At 40.9% G+C, this 17,956-nt stretch overlaps 1 long non-coding RNA gene across 2 annotated transcripts in view; it reads right to left on the bottom strand.

The window, feature by feature from the left end:
• The window catches only part of LOC109453685 (uncharacterized), an 85,570-nt gene that overhangs the window by 9,645 nt on the left and 57,969 nt on the right, over window positions 1-17,956 (bottom strand). The window contains exons 5-6 of one of the 2 annotated variants that reach the window (XR_016020622.1): window positions 3,845-3,952; window positions 2,526-2,801 (exon numbers count right to left, since the gene is read on the bottom strand). This is a non-coding gene — a long non-coding RNA (uncharacterized LOC109453685). Of the gene's footprint in view, window positions 1-2,525; window positions 2,802-3,844; window positions 5,338-17,956 lie in introns of those variants that run through there. The other variant, XR_012495120.2, reaches the window with a different exon arrangement.

The following is a 17,956-nucleotide window of genomic DNA, read 5'->3' as shown; positions in this document are numbered from 1 at the left end:
TATGATAACTCAGTTCACATTTTTCTTTTCTATCATATTTTATTATTCTCCTTAGACCAGTGGTGATATAATGTTATGCTATAGTCTTGCTTCTTATTTTTTAATATCTGATCATTTTGCACAGCACTGCTTTATTAATGATTCATTCATTTAGTCAACAGGCATCTACTGCACATCTAATATGTGCTGAGCATGAACTAGAAGCTAGAGATACAATAGCAAACGAGACGCGTTCCTGTCCTCAAGGATCTCACAGTCCATGAGGGAGACACTTAAGTCCACTACGACGCTAGATTAGTTCATATCATATAGTGCCTAGCCAATCAGAATCTATCCTGGGCATGAAAAAGATAGTTTGACTTTTTTCATTTTCTTCTCAGTTATGTCATTGCCTCCATTTCAGTTCCAAGGTCAGTGCCCTCAGGATTTCCATTTCTTACTAAAACCCAGCTCCAGGAAACTTTCAGCTACTTAGCACTAGTTTCAGATTCTGGCAATATGTTAAAAATCACATTCAGCATATCAATTTTCAAGAAATAAATGGAAATCTCAAAGTGCCTGAAATTAAGAGCTATAAGCTTAGGATCTGCTCCTGAAGCTTCCCCATGGGTGGTTATCAAATTCGGTAATAGCTAGTACATAGTTTGGGTTTTAACACACAATCAGGCCAGGATATGAGGCCGTGGGTCCTTTGAGACACTGAATGGGAACTAATACCTTTTCACGAAAAATGGGATGCTCAAAGGGATGTAGCCTCAGTAATGATGGACGTAGACAGAAGATCTGCCCACCTTAATAGGGAGATGATAAAGTTTGCTATTCTGGGCTATGGACAAGGAAAAAAATTATTCTCAGAAAAATAAAAATCTCAGACCTCTGCCTCATGCTGCATTGAAGTTAGAATGTACACTTCTGTCATGGTTTGGGAACTGTCAAGATTAGAAATATACATAAAAATTAGTCCTGGGACAGTGATGTCCCTGGAGTACTCGGCAGAAGTGAAGAGAAAATCTCTATGGAGTGACACTTCCACGACCTAGGCCACACAGGATTTTCATAGGAAAATTTCCACTGAAGATGTGTTTATAATCCAAGATGTAGGTACAAAAACAGAAACCCAGTAAACTACAATAATAGAAGTATTATCTGTAAACCTTTGTACCTTGAGTAGAATCTCCTGGAAACAGATTCTGAGATGGAGATTTTATGCAGGAGATTATTTGGAGAACACGCTAAGGAACACCTTTGAGGGACTGAAAGAAGGGTTAGGCAGGAGATACAGTGATGCAGTTGTTACAGAAGCCTCAGCTGATTCCATAAGGCTCTCTAGAGTTGGGATGGCCCTTAAGAACATCCCAAATTGGGACAATAAGACTCGGCCTTTATATTCCAACATCAACTAGTCACTGGATGTTAAGTTGCCCCTGAGAAGAGTTAATAAACTTGGGAAAGATGGCCCCCTTGGGCCAAAGACAATTCCCAGAAAGATCCATAAGTGAGCCATCAGCTGCCGATGCACCAGCAACAAAGAAACGAGTGTCTGGGTCCCGAAATTGGAGATGGGAGCTGAAGACCCAGGGCAGCACAGATGAGCATCCACTACTGTCCACCCTCGGACGGCTCAATTCCATTTACTTTGCATTTTGTGGTAACTTTGTCCCATCTAGGAAGGGTGTCTTCAAGCTGCTGATTGGTCTTGACTCTGGAGGGATCTTATATAAGGAAAGTTAGTGGAGAAAGTTAACAGGCCCTGCCACTGCAACTTCTTTTAAGAGCACACCCAGTATTCATAAGGATAAGATATAGCACTCATCCATTAACCATCCAAATTGGGCAGCAGAGTATCCAGAGATGCCCCAGTTATTCGTTGAGTGTGAAATACATTCTTCCCTTTCTTCATTATGTAATAGCAGCTGTACCTCCTCCTAATGATCAGTGTAAATCACCCCTGTGAGAATGGAGCTTCCTTCCCTTGCCTACTGGTATTTTGACACGAAGAACTCTAAGTGATCCAGTGGCAGCCATAGTTTAAAGTAAAGTGGGACTGTCACTGTATCCCCTGGTGGAAGCAGTCACCCTCTGGGAATCAGGACTTCTACCACAGAGCCTAAAGTTGCAAGGACAGGAAAAAAATTCCAAAAGTGGGTCATTGTGAGTGATAGTAAGATAAACAGACAGAAAATAGAAAAGAATAGTTAAGAAACATGGAGGATGGAATGTGAATTTCCAATACATACGAGGTCTGACAATTAAGTTTGGGAACTTGTGGCAACGATGTTGCTAATCTTTTTTTTATATCAGAGGGATTATCTATTATGAATTTGTATGAACTGGACAAACAGTTAACCAAGTTTACTATTTGGAAACGCTGTAAAGGCTGCATGAAAAAGTCAGACGACCTGAACTTGTCGCCAACAATTCATGGCTCTTGCATCACGACAATACACCAGCTCACACGACACTGTCTGTGAGGGAGTTTTTAGCCATTAAACAAATAACTGTATTGGAACACCCTCCCTACTCACCTGATCTGGCCCCCAATGACTTCTTTCTTTACCTGAAGATAAAGGAAACATTGAAAGGAAGACATTTTGATGACATTCAGGACATCAAGGGTAATGTGACGACAGCTCTGATGGCCATTCCAGAAAGAGTTCCAAAATTGCTTTGAAGAGTGAACTAGATGCTGGCATCGGTTCATAGCTTCCCAAGGGAAGTACTTCAAAGGTGACTGTAGTGATATTCAGCAATGAGGTATGTAGCACTTTTTCTGGATGAGTTCGTGAACTCAGTTGTCTGTCCTTGTATGTAAATATGAATAAATATAAAATAAACACTTCAAAAAAAAGGTTTAGAATGGAAAACAAGCAAAGTCAAAGCATGGCTGGTTGAAAGCAAAAAAATAATATGGTGAAAATAAAACCAAATGTGTATGATCATGATAATATAAATGGATTAAACTCACAGATATGCTCAAATTGGATTTAAAAATCAGTTGTATAAGAGACACCTAAACATAATGGCACAGAAAGGCTGAAAATTAAGGGATAAGAAAAGATTTGTAAGACAAATTCTTAGCAAGAGAAAGCCATTGTGTCTATATATCAAACAAATTAGTCTTTAAGGCAAACTAATTTTTATGGATAAAGAAGATCATTATTTTTAAAAATTACCAGGAAGATGTATGGTTCTGAACCCATACGCACTTAGCAGCATAGACTTGAATGAAGTATATAAAGAGATTCAGGGGTTGGTGGCAGCCCCTACCTAAAGTGCTACATCTCCTTGGAGTTTTGCCTTTTCACAAGGCTTAAAACCTCAAGAAAATAGTCAAATTTAAGAGAGTGGCTGTTGGTTCAATTTAATCCTAACTATTCAGAAGCAACGTTAATTTATAAATACACTGGAAAGTGATTAAACAGATCCTTTTTATCTCATTTGCCAAGTACAGCTGTGTTTATGAAGTTGAATTTTTGCTTACTGATTTTAGGAAGTAAAGTGAGTAAGTGAATTGTGAATTGAGCTTAACTTTCATAAAGAAATCTAAAACCTGAGCCAGTTGTCCAAGATTCACGCATTAAGGTAGACTTTCCGGGTAAGTTTCTTATGAAACTGAAACAACTTTTGAGAACTTTGAACTGGCTGACAGCTCTGTAACAGAGCCAAATTCTGGAAATAGAGAGTAATTTTTTATTAGTTACTTTGTCTTTTTTATTTTGTTTGCTTGGCTGTGAAATTTTTCTTTTCTTTAATTAAAATAAATCTCAGTGGCATGGCTTATAAAATCATAGTCTCAATCAAAAAGGTTCACCCCAGGGACTAAAATTCCAAGAGAACCACCTACCTCTAGTTTTCAATATCTGTTTTACAAAGTCAGACAATCTCTCCTCTTATGTGCAGATTCATTCCCTTCTTTATGTCTCCATGATTTTCTCACCCGTTCTTGCTTGTCCTTTTTCAAATGAAAGTGAAAGGAATAAATTAATCAGGGCTCAAATCAGGCAGGATTTTGTAACTGGCAATTCTGTGACAGGATGAGGAGGTGGAGAGAGAAGGGAGGGAGGGAGGAGGGGAAGGAGGAGGGGAGAGCAAGAGAGAAAACCTGAGCATGGAAGCTTTTGCAGGGGGAGTAGATCTTGGGAAGGGAGGTGATAGATATGCTCTTGATGGCTTCACAAAAGAGGAGATTTGGCTGCTAAATTTGACCTTGCTCCCAAGTAATTGATGAGATGTAACATTATCATCAGAATAATGGTAATGAGCTATAGATGCAGACTTTCTGCCTGTGGAGATTGCAGACAAAATAGACTTTAAGGCAAAAAGCATTATTCAGGCTAAAAAGACTCATTATATAACTTCCTGTTAGGAAAGCTTTGATGGGGTTATTTGATTGTGGTGAGCTCAGTTCTTCCACATCTGAAGAGCAGAAAAATTCAATGGGGAGAAAAAGCGTCCTAAACTAGATTTGGTGGTGATGTCTGAACCTCAAGTCTCCTTGCTCCTGTCAGCCTGAAAAGCTGAATCTCACTAATGCCTCAAGAACAGGTTCAACATCAAGTTCATTATTAGGTTCTGTCTTAGTTACGCTTTTGGTGCTCCTACTCTGACACTTGAAAATGCCAAATATTCTCCTCGTTGCGGTTTTAGAATAAATTAACTTCTTCATTTCTGCTTTCTTTGTATTCTTTCTTGAGAATTTTCTTTTGAAGTAGATTTCTGTGTTTTTATCACAGTGATCTGATTAGATATTTTGCAATTAAGGCATCTCATTTCTGATGTATCGTTTGTCCTGTGAAAAGGGATTTCGGTTATACATCTTTGAAAAGCTCTGCCTCTGGAATTTTGGTTTACATTTGTGAACTTTCTCACTGACTTTGGAATTGATTCCTCATTGTTGTTGGTTTTTGTTTTGTTTTTGTTTTTTACCCTGTTTGGCAGCAGCCTTTCTACCGGTATCTTCCTTTTAGTGATTTATTGTAATAGATATCGAGCCCTTTGTCTTCTGTCACAGGTTGACCACCTTAGTTGAGTTTTTTCTAGAACTGGCACACATGGTATAAGCACAGATAATCTTGTAAAGTCAAAGGTTGGTTCTACTGAGTTAAAGTTCTACAACTTCAAGGTACTGCAACTGGACGCTAATGAAAATTTAGCATCCAGCTTAGTGCTTAGTGCTTGATGTTTCACACTGTGAGTGGTTGCCACCAATCTAGGTTTGTGAACCTGGGTCTGTGACATCTCTCTTTTCAGACCAGTGGACTTCAAATTCTGGTGTACATCAGAATGATTCAGCATGGTGGTTAGAAATACAGACTGCCAGTTATTTTATGGACGGTTCCTCGTTATGAATTTATCCTATGTTTCCTCTTTCTTTTATTCAGGAAAATCGAACAAGTGATGAAGTCATGCTGCGTTCCTCTCAGTGCATTTTATCAGATATTGCAGTTTTTATTTGTCCCACTACTGATGATATTCATTTGGATTTCTTGATTAAGGTGGAACCTGAAAGACTTTTCCACTATAAAGCTACTTTCTTTCCATTCATAGTTCATAAATATTTTGTGGGGAGGTACTTTGATACAATGTAAATATCCAGTTCCTCATCCAACTTTCACTTCACTCATTCTTTATTTCTGTAAGGACTCATAATATCCCATTGTATTCATGGGTTATAATCTGTTAATATAATTCTTTTGATACTCAGATTGCCACCATTTTTGCCAGTAGCATCTCCCTCAAACTGGCTTGATATCTCCCCGTTCTTGTTTGAGCACTTCCTTGCTTTTGGCACAAGATGTTTTGAGCTCATCTGGTACTTTCCCTCCCCCACCTTGGAATCAGCCATTTCTCCAAGTCCTGGATCCTTTTAGTGGGTAATGATGTTAGAGACTAAGATCTGTGCACCAGGTGTAATGGTCATTATTGGTTCTTACAGTGGACAAGAAGAGAAAGGTATGTGCATTTATTTTTATATATTTATCTATATATTAAAAACCAGGAGTCACACTGATAGCTATAATTCCAAACCAACACCACAAGGTTCATTCTAGTATGTTTTCCTTTCCATGTTGGGTGAAAGGGGAGCAATTTTTTTGTCTATCACATACATTATCTCATTTAATTCTTATAAAAACCTTATGATTTGGGGCGGAGGGTAATTGCCAGCCTGAGGCCTCAACATCCCCAAACACTATAGTGTATATTTCAAATTGATCAGGAAAAATTTCTTTGTACTCTACTTGCAACTTTTCTGTAAGTTGGTGATAATTTCAAAATTTGAAAAAGTTTGTGCTAAAAAATCTGCTATAGGTCAACAGACAAGAGATTCAATAGTGTTCATAGTGTACTTGGTAATCTGAATGAGATAAAAGCATTAATACATTTTCTAAATTGGGGGAGGGGAGGAGAGAAAGCAAGAAAAAGGGAGCGACAGGATTTTAACCTAGGAAGGGTAGAAGCTGGGAAAAGTGACTCATACTGCCTTATCTTTAACAACCTATGCTTGTGGTTCAGAGTTGTAATCTCCAGTGTGTCACTTCTTTCATCGTTTACATATGGCCATTTGACAGGCATCCAGGCCTGAGGTCCACTCAGGAGCTGGGGGATCCTGACTAGCTAATCAGCCATCTCGGCTGAGACACAGCCCGTCACTATGGCAGAATAGATGAGCCTAAAACTAACCATTGGATGAATTGCTGTAGGCTTGTTCAGCCCCATCAATGAGAGAAAAACAGACTAGAACATGATGATTCACTGGGATCTTAGAGATTCTGTGGTCTAAGTCCCTTGTTTTACAGGCAGAGAAACCCAAACACAAAGTGGTTAGGGATTCGGAAAAGCTTTCCCAGCTATTGAGTACCAGGACTCAGAAAACACTCAGGTTCCCATAAATTTCGTCAGTGGAATGTCAGCATTGACTTATGTGCTCACTGACTTTGTTGTAAGTAGCAGTAGACTTTATCAAGTGGCAGAAGAAGCACTCTTTATATCGGGTAATTAGGGTTGGGAGCTGTTTGGTTAGTCAAAGTGGGAAAATCAAGTAGAGTGATATGTAAATACTGTAAACATGATAGTTTTCCTTTGCGACGTGATCTCCTGATTAGTGTTCCATGCTGTTGTCTTGCATAAGCCTGTCATGATCCATCATCTCTGATTTCCACTTTCTGTTTTTCTAAATAAGAGTAAGAACTTAAAGATTAACAACTTGAATGCAGAACCATTTTAGATGTTAGTTTTTTTTCTCTCACTCTGTTAGAGTTGTCTCACCCACATGTAATTCAACAGCAGTTTTATTAGATCTGTGACTTGAGCAAGTCACTTAACTTCTTTGTGACTCAGTTGCCCTTCCTGCAAAGTGAGATACTCCAGGCTCATCTTGTATTTTCTCTGCCCCAGCCCTGGAATCATCCATTTTTCCGAGGAATCCTGGGTCCTTTCAGTAGAGCATAGTATTAGAAACCATAATCTGGGCACTAGGTGTATTCCTCACTATTGGATTGTTGCTGTTCCCAGCTCCTCTCAGTGGATAGAGCCAGGGAGTATATGTTACGTACACATTTATTTCCGTATCATTTTCATATAACAAAATCCATGAGTCATACTCATATCTTCTATTTTAGACCAACAGTACAAAATTTGTTCTAGTTTTTTGACTTTCCATATTTGTAACTCTTTTCTCCAACCATGAATAGTCTAGCTCTCATTGTCCTCAATATATTTAATTATTTGGGCAATAGCTCTGTATATAACCAAGCTACTATGTCTATTATAATCCATTCCCTATGTGTATTCTGTCACCCCATGGCCAGTCACCTCTCTGCATGGACAACCTGCAACCCTAATTGTGCTGTGAGCCCCACCCCCATGTCGGGCCACGTCACACAGGGATGCCCACTTTATTCTGCTTAAATTCTGACTCACTGTGTCCCAGTGTCATGCCCTCTGTGGATGCCTTTCTCATTTCATTTGGGCTCTAACTTCCCACACTGGGCCAATTTCCTGCATGGCTACACTTGTAACCTTGCTCAGGCTCTGATACCCTACGTCAGGCCACCCTTCTCTGTACCACCCTCAGTGTACTCAGTCTCTGACTTCTGCTCTGGGCCACTGCAGCATCCCCACTTCTTTTGGAGTCGTCTCCAACCTTGTTCTGCATCATCTAAAGAATTTAGGACTATGTTGTTCAGGAAGAAAAGGGGGAGAGGAAAAGGAAGAGCTCCTTTTTTTGTTTTTAACATCTTCTCTGACCCAATGAAGACTGTCAGTGGGGTAAAGAACGGACTGTTTGTATTCAGGAGGACAGTTTGGTGCTTCACGTGTAAGCTGTAGGAAAAATTATGTCCATATTTATTTCTCCCCCAAAGTAATTTGTCACCAAAAGACACTGATTACTTCACTGGAAACACCCTCAGCATTCAAATATGTAGTTGCTGTTATCATTAAGATCACTATTGATGAATATTGCCTCCTATTTCTTTTTCACATGATTCCCTTATTAGCACAGAAGCCTTACCTGCCCCATCACATGGTACATAGATCTTCATGTATATTGTATATACTCTTGAAGCCTGGCACTCGTTGGTATGATACAATCTGTGAGCTTAGAAGTCAAACTTGCATTCAAATCACTCTAGTTTATTTATCTTTATTTTTTAAATATTATATATATAAAATATAACATATGTAACATATTATATATATATATATATATATATATATATATATATATATATATATATATATTCCATGTAGTAAAGCATTCTCTAAATGTCCATTCCTATCACATCGCCCTTGTTAACAAGGTCTCATGTTTGTGTACGTGTGTGTGCACAATCTGCCTCTTTGTTCATTCTTCTTTGAGCCTTGAGACCATGGGAAGAACTTCAGGCATGTAAAAACTGATAAATAACAACAGTTCTGAAAACCAGAAAATTGGTCTAGTTTCTTACTGAACTTTAAACAAATATATCACTTGTTTTTCTCAGAAGTTTTTGACCCACTGAGACTTTCTGGGACTTCCCTGAAAATTTGGGGTCTTGATGATTTCAAGACAGTCCTAAGGTTTTTTGTGTTACCCCGTGGTATTCTCATAGCTAATACAATAGCATAAGAAAGGGAAGACAGAAGCAGCATTTCTGTAGATCTGCCTCTTTCTGTGCTTGGTATACCAAGAGTATATCCTGCTATCCCGGCCGAGCTGGCGTGCCTCGTTTTCTCTCAACCACTCATTATCGAGCTATGAGGATTCCCTGTTCCCCTGTGTTTCAAAGACCATTCTAAGGGAAGTAGAACTGGAAAACCTTTAAAAGATGTATTGGTCCAGTCTGGCGCACTTAGTTGGAATGATCTACATTTGTTGCCATAAAAATATTCTGTGGTATCTTGCATTATGTTCTTGTCTTTGAACCACTTCTGTTGAAACTGTACTTTTTTCTTGGCTATTTTATTGTAATTTTACAGTGTAAAATCCTTCCTCTGATTACAGTGAGCTCTGTGCAGAGTGAGGTAGAGTGTCTTTCTCCTGTGATGAGATGGAAATTGTTATCCTTGCCCCCATGACACTAGAGCAAAATGGGAAACTGCACTTGTGTAATCATCAGAGTACAGACCATATAAGAGAGGTGCAGAATTGTTTCCTTTTTGGAGGGTTTAATTAAAATCATTACTTAAAAATAAGCATTGTGACAACATCATGATTGGGTTATTTTCAAACTGGGGAACACCTATGAGAATTCAGAGCTCCATGAGAAAAATGCATCTTCTTGGTTCATACACGTGCATTTGCTGGATTCAAAAATTTAAAGAAATATGTTAATCTTTTGGTAATGGCTCCATTGATTATTTTATAGGTGTCTAAAAATGAGAGGCATATCAAAATAATTTAATATTTTACAATATTTTAGAGGGTCATTATAAGACCTTCTCTTTTACTCAGTAAGGATTAAATAACCAAGTCTATGTTTTTTATTGCTGATTTCTACGATTAAAGCAAGTACATATAAGCCGAGCTGATAGCAATGTAAAGAATTATTCTCTTGGGTTCTACTTGTATGCATTCTCTTTCTACATTTTAAAAACCCATTCATCAATTACTCTGCAGTAGTACCAGGACTTAGCATGCGCATATTGTCTTCTCGTGTTCCATTGCAGTCTTCCAAAATCATGCATGTGCCTGTGGGTATGTATACACCCGCCCACACTCCCAAGCACATATACACACATGTAAGCACTTATAATGGTATCCAAATATATTTACCCATAAGGACATTCTAGGCACTTTATCAAACACAGATATTTTTGCATGCATTTGTGGCACCTGAAAAGAATCCATGCTAATGTTTGGAGTCTTAAAGCAAACTGTAATCTTATAAACAGTGAGGTGAACCTCAGAGGCAGTAGTCTTTTGATATGCAGCATAAGTGAAATGCTGCATAATCTAAAATGATGGCGCTATTAATCCTACGGCACTGGTGGTGCCCAGCCCCCCCTTCGCTACTGATACCAACACCATTGTCTCTGGCTTTCAACTTCATCAGTATGCAAACGGAGTGTCACTATGATGGGTGGTAACTTGGTTGGATGCACTTTCTACATTTCTGGCAAATGAGTATAATTATTTTCAGAGCTGCGGGCAACTCATGCATGTTTTATCCTCCATCTGGACCGGCGCGGTACACAATAGTGATAAAAGATGATTTTCCCCCTTGGATGTTCACAGGCCATCACCGACACAGTCCTGATGAAATGGCCATGTATCCCCTAGCAGTTCTATATCTGCCACAGCTTGACAACAAAATTATTTCCCCATAGTACTCAAACACTTCAAATATTCAAGCCCTCTGTGCATATATTTGTGTTTTGAAGCATTCAGCGTTAACATAATGTGGTAATTTATAAACTGACAAATTAACTATGCAGAAATCACAGAGAGGCCTTACGAGGTCTGCAAAGCAGCAGAAAAGAAAGCAGAAGCTTTTTGCACTCTGTAATAATAATAATCCTATCAACTGTCGCCAATCGCCCAGCCTCCTATTGTTAGAGCCTGCGTTCTGAAGCTTGCTTACTGTAGGTGATTCTGCCTGAGAAGCCTCGCCTCCAACCACACCAACCAGGAGGCTTGGCGCAGGCTTAATGTGCCATCCCTCTCCAGGTCTGAAACTAATGCGGGAAAGGGCACCAAGAAAGAAAAAAAAAAAGGCAAGTTGCCCATATTGGTCATTGAGAGCCAGAAATGGGTGTATGGGATGGAATTTGGGGAGGGTGAGATTTGCCTTCCAGACAGGAAGTGAATTTAGGACTGGCAAAATCAATACCAGCAAAATTGAGATTATGCATATGAAAGGACGATCAGCCGCCTTTGTTTCGTGGTTATAAAATCATTTTAATGATTAAAATCCATCATCTTGCTAGCCCGCTTTAGCAAATGCTGGCAATCCTTACAGGCCCACTATTGATCCTCAGACAGACGGCTGAATGGAGGCAGCATTCATCAAAGGACGCAAAAGAGCATATTTTCACTTTTATTGTATTAGCCTAATTCTCTTTCAGATGAATTAAAGACTAATTTTGCTAGACTAAGCAGAGAGTCTGCGTATCTTCTGCTGCCCCCATCTGTTTAACGTGTAGATTCTTAGAAGGCAGAATTAATTTTTTAGAGGCAAGAAAGTATTTACAAATTCTTTGTGAAAATACAGAACATTCCTTCATGATACAGCAAACCAGCCTCTTCCTTCCTTCTCACTGCGTCCTGGTCTGCACTCCACCTCCCCCAGCCATTCCTCCCACATGCATAGGCACACTTGCTCTTTTACAGATTCACACATGCATGCTAAACACACACACACACACACACACACACACACACACACACACACACTGTCCTTTAAATGGTATGTACCATGCTATAAGGCCTACCAAACATCAGACACTCTTTATCAGCAGTTGTGCCAGGGTCTCCATAGCAACAGTATAATAGATTTGCCCTTATTCAATCCCAGAGGCCACATTGAAGCGCAATGCAAAATTTGCTGGGGCCTGAATTCCTTTCAAGCCATGGCTCATGTGTCAGGAAACAAGTCAATGCACAGACAGCACTGCACATAAAGATGGAAAGGAACCTTTTCTCTCCACTGCTGTTTGCTCACAGTGACATTCACAAGCTCGGGCCCTTCTAGATCTCATTTCTGTCTCGTTTTCTAGTTATTAATTCACTTCTTTGGGTGGAGAGGCAAGTGGGGGAGGGGAGTGCCATGCTTTGCAAATATAAACCGCCAACGAAAGTGCAAAGCAAACTGCATAAAAACGAAGCATGCATCTCAGCCTCCAAGGTTATATAGGATTCAACATGGCTGAAGCCCACCACAGCTGCAGACGAAATTCTGGGGTTTGATGCACCCCAGTGCTGAGCACAGCTGAGCAACCCAGCCAACCTCCCCAACCCACACTGGAGTGCTATTTTGTGCTACTCAAGCAGCCTTCCCCAGGGAAGAAGAGGCAGGAGAATGGACACATGCCCTTGTCCTAAAGCCAATCTCGGCAGGCAGGAGGAATTCCCTAGAGCTCACACCTGAAGTACGCTGTGGCTAAAACAAGCACAGCTTAAAAGTTAAACAATCATTTGTTTCAGGTTTATTTTAATCATTAGCTTTGGGACTTACAAGATGATTACTTTGTGGGTTAATTATTTTCTGTGCTGTGGCTTTCTAAACCTAATTGCTCAACTTCATTGTACATAGTGATCCATCCCTGCTTCCTAAAGTTACCTGTCCAAATATTTTTGCCTTTTGATTATCACTGAGAATTTGCTGTTTTTCTCCCTGAGTTGGAACTTTGCATAAATGACTTGGTGGGGAGATGCTTGTGTGATTTTTAAGATTACTAAAGATATCATGGGCACATGATGGAACTCAAATGGCAATACTATTAAGATTTGAAAAAAGACGCTTCAGGGACTTTGCCCAAATGAAGCCTGAACAACTTCAAGATAGCGGTTCTCCTACTTGAACGTGTATAAAAAGCACTTGGAGTATTGTGAAAACACAATTTCTTGAACCCCTTCTTCAGAGATTCTGACTTAGTAGGTCAGGGCCAGGGCCCTGGAGTTTGCATTTTTAGTAGGTTCCCAGGTGACGTTAATGCTGCTGGTCCATGGACCAGGCTTTGAGAAGCCCTGCTTTAGGCCAGTCTCCATGAGTAAAAGTTCGTCAACCTCTGACTTAAAGTTTATTCTGACTGTTTACTATAGCTTCAACTTCAGGGTTCTTCTCGCAGGGCATTACTTGTCATCCTAACGTAGTTACCTCCTTCTCCAGTGGGTCAGACCCACGATTGCATCCATAGCCCCGGGACACAGAGAGAATGGACGCCGTGGAGAAGAAAAGAGAAAAGTATCAAGACATCAGGACATATCCTCAGGATTAGCACCATGCCTGCCAAATATTAGGACTTGACCAATATTTTCTTGAATAAATACATGAGTGAATAAATATGATACAATGTCAAAGCTTCCATACTTTAGGAAAGAGATCTTAAGTCAAGTATATAAGTGTTCCATGTTTTATTTATGTTGAAATATATTTCAGATATTTAGATATTTAATTTTTAAAAGTGACATATGAATTTTTGTGGGGGAAGGAGATTCAATAGTACTTCAAATTCTTCTAAGATGTTGGAACCATAGGATGAATCACTGTAGAAAGCAAAATCCTTTTATAATTAAAATCTTACTCTCTAATCAATCTATTTTTATAAGTTTGGGATTTCTTCAAGTGGGAAACACTGCATTTTTAAGAATCGCCAACTTTACTTTTCACTGAACATAACACAAGGGTGCATTTCTGCCTGATGTTTTAAATTTGACATCATCATGTATTTCTTTTCCTGCTCCTACTGATTTGGCCCTAAAATCTGGGTCATTTTAATAAATAATCTATTGTGACAACAGCAAAAACGTGAGCCAATATCACCCAACACTGACTTAAGATGAGTCTGCTTAAACACTTTGACCAGTGTTTGAGTACCAGTACACAGTGAGCCATGCACTAGAAAATGACGGGGGGGGGGGGGGGGGGGGGGGTGTTAGGCGAAGAAAAGGAGGGGAAGGAGGGGGGAGGTAAACTGAATTACAGGAAGCTGCTTTGTGAATTCCCTAATCTACATGAACTGGTGATAAGGGAATTGCAGGGGTTTTCACCACGCTTTGCAGTTTGTCTTCAGTCCTGTGATTTTTCTTCCCAGAACAAGGCCCAGGGCACTACAGCGGCCAACCTCTTAGGCAGGGACCCCTCTGGGCCCTCTTTGCCCTTCCAGCAGGAAAGAAAGTACAGTGGACAGAAGAGCTGACTTCTCTTCCCCACCCTGCCTCTTGCTTCAGCCCTAGAATAGCATCATCCCACGCGGACTGGTGAGAAATGAAATTCTCTTAAAATAAGTCCAAATATACAGAATTGTAGAATTGTTAAACTAGATCTTCGAGAGGGTGAGATTTGCTGTTCCCTTTTGCCAGAAGGTAAATCCTAAAATCATGAGGTCACTGGCAGAGAAGGGATGTGAGCCCAGTGCCTAGACTCTGACAGCCGTCCCAGGACACCTAGCACATGCTCTGCCCTCCCAGGAAGGGCCGCCCGTCACACTGCTTGAGTAATTGTTCCCTCCCACACTCATCACTCTGCCACAGGCTACCTAAAGGGGAGTAGGAATGTGGAGTGCTATCAACAACTTTCAATTCAGCAAGTATTTACTGAGCACCTGCTATGTGCCTCGTGCTGCAATGCATGCTGACAGCGCCGGAGTGAATGCGACACAGCATTTTATTACAGAGTGCTTATAACCAAGGAAGTTTATTTTTCATCACTTTCCAATAGCCGTCTCCTCTGTAATGCTTTGCAAACTGGAGTTTGCCCAGTCTGTCTAGAGTCACAGATTAAACTGGTTGTTACTTCCTCAAGTTTCCATTTTCCTTGATTATAATGACCCTATTTCCTTGATTTTATGACAGATTTTTAAAAATCTAATTCAAACGTTAAGCTTTGGAAATCTGAAAGGATGCCTCTCACACTCAAAGTATGCATTAAATTGGTGGCTGTGTTCTTTCTTTTTTTCTGATACAGACTGATCTGTGTCTTAGTAAGCAAATTTGAAGTATTATTTTTAATGCTAAGTATTTCAGAGTACTTCACAATATATCAGTTTTAGGTACATTTTAAAAGATAAACAAATGCAAGACTTCCAAGAAGTCTCTCCTTTTGGAGGGCACTGGCTGGCTCTATCTCTTGAGTCCCTGAACTTGGACTTAACCCTCTGCATTAGGGGTACTTTGTGGGAAGCTGAGAGGCACTGGTTTAAACGATGCAATGTTTTTAAACGCCAAAGTGAGAATGGGAAAAGGTCTGGAGGAAGAACACAACGCTGAGCATCCAGTCAGAATCTGGACCTGAAAACAATGAGACACAAACACTTTTCAATGAACTGTTTCATTTTCATTTTATAAACATCCCCCCACCCGGGCCCCAAAGAAAACTGGTCTATCATTTCCTCCTGCATCGCTGTGTTTTTCCTGCCGTTCCCCTTGGCTCACCTCTTGGTGACCAGCACAAACTTTGGACCCTGCCTCCTCTCACTGCCCTGCGGGGCCACCTACCCAGCCCTGTGCTCAGTGTCAATGACCAGCAGACCCTGCCTTTCTGCCAAGTGGGGCTGATGCTCCGTGCGCCAAGTGGGGCTGATGCTCCGTGGGCCATCGTTTGAGAGGCCACACTTCTGCCCCTGGCTGCCCCTACGAGACACTCATCAACAGCTGTGAGAGACTTCCCACCCTGGCTAATGTCAAAAGAGGGCCTGGAAAGGCTTCTCAGAGCTTCAGTTCAGAGGTCCCACAACCAGCCAAACAATACGCGATTATTCAGTGTCTCCAATTCATTTTCCTCTGCTCCTCCCCCACCGTTACCCTTGAGAGAAAACTAATTTGCAGAAAAATAGCCCCTGCCAGCGAACTTCTCCTCCAAAATGTATGATGACCCAAAACTCTTGTCTCTGTGGGCACTTATTCTCATCGTAAATGCAAAGAGTTCTGAAAAGCAGTCTTCTCCTTTAAAAACCTCCCACCCCACCCACCCAGCCAGGGAGATGCTTTCTTTTCCTTTTATTCTTTGCTTCTCTTTTTAACATGTGTGCTGAAATTGGCACTTTCTCTTTTCAGTTCACTCCCTTCCTCATATTAACGCAGGCGGCAATGGAGAAATGTGCGCAATTTTTCCAGTCTCTGCACTCGGCGAACCCAGGGGTGATGGATTAAATGTAACAGGCTCTACCTTACATATCACTATTTAAGCGAAGCGCTGTGCCGGCCTTGATGCATGGTGTCATCCTGAGCGCCCGTCCAAGCAGGGGAGCAGGCTGCCTCCACTGTTGTCTGAGTAAATAACGGGGCTAATGGCATTTGGTGCAAATGAGACTGCGAAAGAACACATCAGCCTGGTGGAGCGCCTTATTTTTCTTTGTCCAGAAGCTCGCTCTCGCTCTCTCTCTCTCTCTCTCTCTCTCTCCCTCTCCCTCTCCCTCTCCCTCTCTCCCTCTCTCCCTCTCTCTCTCTCTCTCTCTTCACCAGGGTGGCCTGCCTTGGTTATCAGGGGGGAGGAGGGGAGGTCTCCTGGAGTTCAGGATTTTGTAACAAATATTGAATGCCAGGGAGAATGGATGCCAAGGTCAGGTTAAGAATAAAGAAAATTGATTTGGAGGTCAGGGTCACCATGTGAAAGGCCCCGAATGCTGCCAAAATATTTTCATTATCGCTGTTTTTGTTATGGAAAAGACCAGGCCCTGCGTATGGAGGCTGCGAGGAGGGAGCTGAAGGTGGAGAGGAGTGTGAGAGCAATGGGAGAGCAGAGCTCTAGGACTTACTGGCTTGGCCAGTCGCGAGTTTCTTTGCCTGGCATTTGCCTCCCTTGTATAGTATGTAGATGGACAAACATTGATAATGACGCATTTTTCCCACAGCACCACACAGTTCTGAACTCTCTCTGTGTCTCTGTCGTGTTGCAGAGAAACTGGAAACAAATTCTTCCAGTTCTCTCTGCAGGAGTAAGCTATTTCACGTATCGCTGTGACTACTTTGCACCCATGCCTACAACATATCTACAGCGCCGGGCTGCATATTTTAACAAAATCCTGTTATTATTGGAGCTCTGACCCGATTTTGTTTCTATATTCTGAAGTAGAAAAGACTCTGGTGGCATGAAATTAGCAACACATTCTGCTAGTGTGTTAATTGTGTGAGAGTTTTTGGCAGAAGACAATCTCCTAGCACAACACAGAATTTATTTTTTATTTAAATTTGGTAGTGATTTCATATTGTGTTTAAAGAGAAGCCCCATAGCTTAAATCACTTGGGATTTGCTGTACATTCAGGAAAAGAAAAAAGAAAAATCTGCCTAATGCAGTAGTGCAGAAGGAATTATGTAATTTAAAAAACATTTTTTTTATGTTTATTTTTACTTAGCAAGGAAGCTGCTAGTGTTGATTTCTAATTTGTTATGAGAAATTGGCATTCCCAGGCAGTGGTTTGGGACGTCCTTGGGCCCCAATGTAGTAGCTGTATCTGGCCAGTAGCAGATTACCTGCCTTGATAAAAGCAAACACACATGGAAAACAGAAAGTCAAAATCTCCCAGGCCAGAGGGGCTGTTTTTCTGTAATAGATACCCCTTCCGAATTCCCCAAAGACCAAACGGGACATTGTATGGCCATGGCGGCGCCCGTAAACATGTGGCTGGGGGAGCAATTCCCAGGAAGGGGAAGGATGGACAGACAAGCCAACGGATGTGTCCCACCAAAGAAAATGGACTCATGCCCATACTTTGGGGGCAGGAGGCAGCTCTGAATGAGGATAAAAGGTAAATAACATGTACGGAATACTTCCTGTCTACTAGCTATTGTACCGGCTAGTATATGTCATCTCCAGG

Source organism: Rhinolophus sinicus, chromosome 3, assembly GCF_057876585.1.
Source record: "Rhinolophus sinicus isolate RSI-liver-muscle chromosome 3, RSI-T2T, whole genome shotgun sequence".
Lineage (NCBI taxonomy): Eukaryota > Metazoa > Chordata > Mammalia > Chiroptera > Rhinolophidae > Rhinolophus > Rhinolophus sinicus.
This window is presented reverse-complemented; position numbering and strand designations above follow the sequence as displayed.